This window comes from Talpa occidentalis, unplaced genomic scaffold (genome assembly GCF_014898055.3).
Source record: "Talpa occidentalis isolate TD23 unplaced genomic scaffold, MPIMG_talOcc4v2.1, whole genome shotgun sequence".
Taxonomy (NCBI): domain Eukaryota; kingdom Metazoa; phylum Chordata; class Mammalia; order Eulipotyphla; family Talpidae; genus Talpa; species Talpa occidentalis.
Window position 1 is genome coordinate 78,165,725 of NW_026555331.1, and position 7,369 is coordinate 78,173,093.

At 44.9% G+C, this 7,369-nt stretch overlaps 1 protein-coding gene across 1 annotated transcript in view; it reads right to left on the reverse strand.

The window, feature by feature from the left end:
- RALA (RAS like proto-oncogene A) overlaps positions 1–1,451 on the reverse strand; it is an 82,893-nt gene extending 81,442 nt beyond the window's left edge. Inside the window, exon 1 of the mRNA XM_037507240.2 lies at positions 1,240–1,451. The gene's annotated coding sequence lies outside the window, so the exon portion shown is untranslated. The remainder of the gene's footprint in view (positions 1–1,239) is intronic.
- Between the last annotated feature and the right edge of the window lie 5,918 nt (positions 1,452–7,369).

Consider the following 7,369-nt stretch of genomic DNA (forward strand, 5'->3'; position numbering starts at 1 on the left):
ATTCATACAATGAAGTAAGGTGTGAATAACATTTATGTTCTAGACACCACTGTATGGAAACAGGGATGAGCTAAGACATGGTTTCACCCCTGAAGAAACTAAAAGTCTAAAAAATTATGTTTTAAGAGTTACATTTTATAATAACATTGTATTAATCCGGACAGAAAAAAAGAAACTAAGAAGGAACATTTAAACACAGTAATAGATATAAATGTGGCTTCTGCTCTGAGTTTACTAATGAATTTTGTTATCCAATATCGGGAACCTGATTAAAGTTGTAATTTACTTTCAGAACTTATGACACACGTTTTATAAAGATGCCCCACCCCCCTCCCCACCAAACACAATTTGTAAATTAGGTGCTTTTGAGCTTGACACGTAGGGCGTGGCAATGGGGTTCTCACACAACCTCAATGACATCTGGAGCGCTGTCACAAGCCTGGACATTCAGGTTTCCAAGCAAAGACCAGTTAACTCCCTAATTCTCCCTAAAGCTTGAAAAATCACAGCCACCTTTCTGCGCCGTCACTCCCGCCCACTTACACACATATACCCAGACTAAAGCATACAAATCACATCTCCCACTTCTGGGAAACCTTTAGGAACGAACTACGGAGAAAATACCCCTACACGTAAGATATCCACACTCCTGATCGTTTTAGAGGACAGATTACCCGAAAAATGGGCTCAATCCGTGCAAGAGCCCAAGACCGGGTATTCAGTTCAATGCGAGAGCATCTAATGACTTCAGTCTGAAAAAAACATTCCATTAACTGGCACAAAACCCTGGCGGAGAGGCTTAAAAAGCAACTGTTCTAGTACAGGCAAGGAGTGGAAAGACAGGGAAGGACGAGAGAGGAAACTGAGCGAGGCGAGGGGACTGCGGCGGCGGGTCCCCCCCAAATCGCGGGCACCGCCCAACCGGGGACCTCGGCGCGGCGGGCCAGAGATGCGGGGTGACCTTCCGATGAGGCCAAATCGGGGAGGCTGCGGAGCTCGGAAGAACACGCGGCAGCAGCCGGCTCCCGGGGTGCATTCGCCCGCCCGGCGGCGAACGCCGCGCCGCGGATTCCAGTCCCGGCTCGTCCCCGCGGCTGGTCCCCGGGCAGACACGCGGGATGTGCAATCTCGGCGACCGGGCCCGGCGCCTGGGCCTCCGCTGGAGGTTGCCCGGACACACCCCCATCACCGCCCGGCGGCCCCTACCCTTCCCGGGGCGGCCCGGGGGGCGTCGCTCACCTGCACCGCAAAGCCTGTCCGCCGCCCCGTGAGCGCCGACGCCGCGGCTGAGCAGGCTCCGGCTGGAGAGCGCTCGGCCCGTCTGGGAGGCTCCGCGCCCGGAGCGGCAGGAGGAGGAGTCGGAGGGGCGGCGGCGGAACCTGGCGGCAGGAGGAGGAGGAGGAGGAGGAGGAGGAAGAGGAGGAGGTGGAGGAGGAGGAGGACCCGGGCGCCGGCTCTCTGGAGATCCACCCTCCTCCTGGCCGCTCTGCAGCAGCAGCTGCAGATCACTTCCGGGGCGCTGGAGCAGGGCGGGGCCGGCCAGGGGAGCAACTTCCTGTCCGCGGGCGGAGAGGCGGGTGCGGGGAGCCGGGGCCGGGCCCGGGAACAATGGCCGGGAGGGCGCGGGCGAGGCACGTCCACCCCCGAGTGCGGAGGGCGGGATGCGCTGTTTTCCGGGCGGCTCCACCCTCGGCGCCCGGAGCCGGGAGCGGTGAAGTCACCTCCCCGGGGCCCAACAGTGGCCGCCGCTCTCGCGGAGATTCCCGGATCTCGGCGCCGCGCCGTCCTTGTCTCTTCTGGGAACCAGGAGGGAGTTCTTGGGGAAAGGAAGGAGAGACCGGGGGCCGCCATTTTGCTTCCCCCGGGCAGCAGCTTCTCCAGGGGCGTCTTGGGATGGAGGCCGCACGGTCCTGCGACCGCAGTTTTCCAGGGTGGAGCCGGCGACGTAGCTGTCAAAGCGGAATGCTAGGGGAAGGGTCACTTTCCCCCGCCTGCCTGGAGGGTCTCGGTGGCTGTTCTGGGCCTCACATCTAACTGCTGATCCCCGGAGAACTCGCCTCCCTGAATGGTCTGGGAGCCTTTCTGAGGGGGCTCGACTGCCCCACGACTCTGCAAGTCTGGTCTCTGGTGTGGCACTGAGATAATCACCCTGTGGTGTGTAGCTTCAGTTAGAAGTAGTTCCACTGAATCGGTCGCTTTATTTAAATTCTTCCACTGGTTCGAAATGGATCGTTTGCCTAATGTCCGTTAGCAGCTACACAGCCTTATTCCTTGCCATTTATTCTGTCTCCTCCCCCACCCCAGTTGAGTACCAGCCCCGTGTTTGACAGGACCCATTCAGGAATGCCCAGTGTTCTGGGCAGACATGAAAGCAAATAATATTTACTGAAGTATGGCATATCAGTGTACACAGAGAAAAGAATGGAGGTTTTATTAAATCTGCGTTGGCTAGTAAAGATATTTTCCAGCACAAAATTAGGGAACTGGACGGCAAATTCAGATCCTAACAGGAAGGTCATGCAACCCAGACAATAACAATGTGTGTTGAGAAGTCTGAGTAGTAATTACAGGACTTAAAGTTTAAGCCTGGGTTACTGAAAAATATGACCGAGAAGCAAAACTGTATTTCATACCACGGTGGAGCAATGAATAGAGGAACGACCCTGGGTAGATTTAAGACTTCATGTTGGTTAAGGGGAGGAGCAGGGCAAGTGAAGAGGTGGTAGATGGGCCATAACAGAAATCCAGAAGAGAAAGCATAAGGACCATTATATGAGTGGTTGTGAGCATCCGAAGAAGATGGATTTCTAAAATAGACCGAATGAACTGATTTTGATAATTGGTTGCTGTGTACAGAATCTGGGTAAGAGAAGGGAAGTGGTGATGATGCTTTGTTTTACAGTTGAGGAGACTAAAGGTGTAATTTATCAAATGTAATAAAGAAGATTTGGAATGGGTTAGGAAAGGGGGGTGCAGAAACTAGTGCCATTTAGTACCTGATGAATTTGAAGTACTAGTGGTGCTGCCTCATGGCTGTTACATGGGTCTAGAGCTCAGGGGAGCATCTGGGCTGAGGTTAGAAACACCATAGACTTATGTCACTTCAGATGGTCTGTGCAGTCTCACTTCATGGAGCACAGTTTCAAAGCCATTTTTTTCTTACCACCTTTTCTTGGGAAAATTGCTTAAGTGTTAACATTTATAAAAATTCCTCAGTGGTAATATTTGCCCATCTATAGGCTAATATTCAAATACTTAATAGTTTTCTCAGGTCCATGAAATCATGCTTACAAGAAACACTATATAATTAAAAAAAAAAAAAGGAATGTGACATTGGTAGCTTGTATAGCTTCATAAACTCAAATATCTGCTGAATGGGGAAACTAGGAGGGTGACTTGACTCAGTCAAGAAGACTGAGCAATGAGAGAGGAACATGAAAGCTTCAAACTTGGTTGTTCACAACTATGCTAACCTAGCTTAAAACAGGCAGAAACAGAATGGATCAGTCCAGAGGCTTCAGAAAGCAAAAAACCTACAAACAATAGCTACATCAGCAAGCCAGACACTAATTACTAGTTTTTATTCAACATTTTGAGCACCAAAAATGAGGCACTCACACCTTTGGTTTTTAGATTATTCAACTACAATATTCTCAATTTTCCCTGACTAAAGACTCATTTAGATGTATTCAATAATCGTTTAATGGATAATTTACTGATCTTGAAATGAGAACAATGATTTTGAATCCTTCTTTTTATTTTCGTTCACTAAACGATGCTAGCGAAGTAACTTAACCTCTCTATGCCCTAGTTTCTTTGACTGTAAAATTGAGATAATAATAACTTTCTTCCAGTCAGCTTCTCACAGATATTGTAAGAAATAACAAATTAATGCTTGAAAGCTCTTTGAGGTACTTGGATGAAAGGGCATAATTGTAAGTACATATTATCAGTAATTAGCGCTGATAATGAGTAGAACTCAAGCTTTCCTAAATTTGCTGCTGGAGCAACTCAAAGAACATGGAGAATTCATTTTAAAATATGTTTGGTCTTGTGTGTTTAATTTTTTAGCATTTATGATCAAACTTATGTATTAACGAAGATTGAAAGAGTACAAAGTAAAACGTTTGTTACAATTTGTATGTTCGCTGCTACTTACTGCTAATATATGCTTTTGGAGAGAGAATAAGCTGGGTATGCTTTTGTTAATATCAGATTTTAGAATTAGGTAGATTTATTGCAGTCATTTAATCAGACTTTTCTATTTAAAGCATTACTTATGTCGCTAGAGAGTAATAAGAATTTACATGCAGTTACATGTTTGGCTAAAACTTGAAGGTGAGCATTCCTGTGAATCTTCTTCACTCTCATCATTGTTTAATTAGAAATACAAAATACAGGGGCCTCCCCGGTGGCGCAGCGGTTGAGCGCTGGGTTGCGAAGCTGCCCGCGGCCTCTGCGGCGGCGGTTCGATCCCCGGCTGCTCCCCGGCCACCAGAGGAGGGTCCCACATGGCGCGCAGACCTCTCCTGCCGCCCGCTGCTCCCCTCAGCAGTGTACTTCGGTCCTTCTGCCTGCTCTGCTCCCCGCTCTGGCTCTGGTGAATTCTCTCACCCTCCCGCGCTTCTGACTGTACCCAGTGCATGTATAAACAAAACAAACAAACAAACCAGCAAACAAATAAATAAAGCATGCCTCTATAAAAAAAAAGAAATACAAAATACATAGTCCTGTCAGGTTTTGTGTGATGTTTATCCATATAGTAGATGAAAATTCGCCTATTAGATTAGTGGTTTCTGTGTTTCTTTTTTGAGATGTTTATAAACAGTTAAATATATACATGGCTAGATAATGTACATATATTATACACATATGCTAATTTGTGAAAATATTTTATGAATATATATTAACTATACATATTGTAACAACAACAGAAGTCTCCTAAGTGTGTTGGGAGCCAGACAAGAAAGTAGTTGGTTAATAGAAATTTGTGGAAAACTCCAAATACATGTCCTATTGTAACAGGATGGTCCCCAGGAAAGGGGGAGGTTCCAGGTTTCCTGCCCCACCCAAGGAAGGGTGGAGCTGAGCAGGGAGAGAAGAAGCTGCAGAGGACACTGAGAAAGGAAGGAAGCAGGATGGAGAGCCAGAAGGAGACCTGGAGGAGGCGCATGGAGCCTAGAGACTCGTGAAGAAACTGCCCTTGTCTTTGGGTCGTGGACTGGGTGACACAGATGTGGGTGAGACCCGCGGGGAGGAGACAATGGCAGCTTTTATCTTGATTTTGATTTTGCTCTTTTCCTTCTGGGCTTGTCTGGTTGTTTCTGACCCTTGTCTGTGGGCCCCCACTGGAAGATGCTTTAGACTTGTGGCAGGCTTTGGGTCCTTGCTCTGGGCCAATCCCATTTGGATGGAGTTTTACCCACAAGGGGACGGGTAACTTTGGGTTCTTGATTTAGAAACTAGATTTTTTGCCTTTCCTGTATTGTTTCCAAATTGTATTAAAGTTCCTTCCCATTAAAGTCTCATATGTTTTGTGTGGATGCAGCGGATGGCAGAACCCATTTAGAATAGGCAGGTTTGCGGGGTTTGGGCTGCCCCTCTCCCTGCCCTGTAACACTATGAGTGAAATTATGTGCATATTAACCCATGACATTAACATTTGTATTATTTCATTTTGTTTTCACAACTTTATCATATGCATTGTTCAAAAGCAAACAGGCTCACAGGACTTAAAGACTTTACAAAGTATAGAACTCAAAAACTCTTAAAACTCTCAAATGCTAATTTTCTTCTAATACTTATACCATGGTAACCAGCTTGATACAATAATTTTGCCAGAATATATCTATAACATAGTCATTTTCTGACTTATGATCGATTCCCTAAAGTTCAGCCAAACTTAAATTCTTAAAGCTTAAACTGCAATTCTTATTAATGACTGTATATTCTTGAAGACAAGTATTTTATTCATCTTTGCACCCTTCATGATATCAGGCATTAGTAATCAAAATATTTTAGGAATGAAGATGAGTATATTGTAATAATTAATTGAAGACAGAAAAAAACCATGTGGCCACTTTGGAAAATATTAGGAGTATGTGTTTTCTGCACATTCAGATAAAGATCTTTTGCTTTGGTTTCTTTTGTAATTTAAATTGGTGAGACCATCACCTCAGTTACCTGCTTCATTTTTATTGACCTCAGGCTTTGGAGGGAGTAGGCCTAAGTGGGTACTGTAGATAACAGTCACTTGTCTACCATGTTTCTGTTTAGACTTAGATATTCTAAATGAGCTTTTCTTGTGGCCACTCTAGTGAGAATGTATAAAGGGTGGAGGACTCACAATCCATCTCTATACAATTCTCTTTGTGTCTACCCTCATGGATGATGTATTTCCATGCTTTTTCTATCAGGGAATTAGAGGATAAGATTACTAGATTGGTAGTTCTCAGGGTTTGCTACTCATCACAATCATAGCTTAAAATAATGGAAATTCAGATTCTCAAATCCCAGTATAAACATAGTCAATTGGAAAGTCTTGGGTAACTAAACATATATTTCTCCAAAGAAGACATACAGACTACAGCAAATAGACACTTAAAAAAATATTCATTATCACTTATCAGGGAAGTGCAAATCAAGACCAAAAATGAGATACCACCTTATACCTGTAAGAATGGCCCCTATCAAAAAGACCAGGAACAAGTGCTGGTAAGAATGTGCAAAAAGGGAACACTTACATACTCCTGGTAGTAATGCAGAATGGTCTAGTCCCTATGGAAAGCAGAATGGAGATGTTTCAAAAGATTAAAAATGGACCTGCCATTTGACTCAATAATTGCACTCTAGGCATCTACCCAAAAAATTAAAAAAGACTAATTATAAAGGAAACCTGCACTCCTATCTTTATTGTGGCGCTATTTACGATAGCCAAGATGTGGAAGTAACCTAAGTGCCCCAAAACATGAGTGGATCAAAAGTGTACAAATACATCATGGAATATTAGTCATCAAAAAAGACAAAATTCAAAATTCATGCAATTTATGGCAACATGGATGAAGCTGGAAGGGATGATATTAAGTGAAATCAGTCACTAGGAAAAAGATAAATACCAAATGCAATCACTAATATATGGAACATAGAGAAGCCAAACTAAAGTTCAGGTAAAGACAAGCCTCACCACTAACCCTTGAAATCTGACCATAGAACTGAAACATCCAGAGGGTGGAGGAGGTATAGAAGCAGTAAGAACAAAGAAGGAAACATGATGGGCTATGGTGGTGGACTATGGGTGATTTGGTGGTGGGTGTAGTACAATGGTGTTACCTGATTGGGGCGGGGGATCCTAATGTTATCTCAATTTAAA